The 793-nt window shown below is 37.8% G+C and overlaps 1 non-coding gene across 1 annotated transcript; it reads left to right on the top strand.

Moving 5' to 3' along the window:
- The first annotated feature begins 475 nt into the window (after positions 1 to 475).
- Positions 476 to 549, top strand: trnat-ugu (transfer RNA threonine (anticodon UGU)). The gene has a single exon. It is a non-coding gene; the product is annotated as a tRNA-Thr (tRNA).
- The last annotated feature ends 244 nt before the right edge of the window (positions 550 to 793 follow it).

Raw genomic sequence — 793 nt, forward strand, 5'->3', positions numbered from 1 at the left:
GTATGTGTGCATGTGTGGGGCTGTGGGAAGAAAGGGGCTTTCAATGTTGGTTAAGGTAAAAAGGGAACTTTTAAAATTTCTACCTGTGTATTTATGCTTTATTTCATGACTAGTTAAAACTTGTTCTGTAATAAACTGATAATTTTGCTGTTCATTAAAGAAACATGGTCAGTGTCTTCTATTCTGGGAAGAATAGAGTTAATGATTGACTGTTTCAGGAAGTGGGAAAAGTTAAAATATATGTTGTGACCTGTGGAGAAGTGGGATGAGAATATATAGAAGGGTCTGAAGAAGGGTCATTGACCTGAAACGTTAACTCTGCTTCTCTCTGCACAGATGCTGCCAGACCTGATGAGTATTTCCAGCATTTCTTGTTTTTATTTGAGATTTCCTGCATCTGCTGTATTTTGCTTTGATATTGTTATTATATGAGAATAAATAGTGCACTCCTCTGATCTTAGCTTTAGCAACATCTGGCTCTGTAGCTTAGTTGGTTAAAGCACCTGTCTTGTAAACAGGAGATCCTGGGTTCAATTCCCAGTAGAGCCTTGTTTCACATTTGTGATGTCGAAGTTACCTTATCAATCGCTTCCATCTGTGTCGACTGAACTTTCAGTGAGAATTCAAATTACATGATGAATTTTCGTCACAGCCTTGTGAAGGATGTGAGTTTGGAATGGCTGTTCCTCCTTATACAGAAATTCAGTCCTGATATTTCAAAGGCAACTTCTTTGATACAAATTTGTTCACAGTTGCATTCAACCTGGAAAACAGCTCGACATTAATGTCACTG

The sequence above is a fragment of the Heterodontus francisci genome, unplaced genomic scaffold, assembly GCF_036365525.1.
Source record: "Heterodontus francisci isolate sHetFra1 unplaced genomic scaffold, sHetFra1.hap1 HAP1_SCAFFOLD_51_2, whole genome shotgun sequence".
Lineage (NCBI taxonomy): Eukaryota > Metazoa > Chordata > Chondrichthyes > Heterodontiformes > Heterodontidae > Heterodontus > Heterodontus francisci.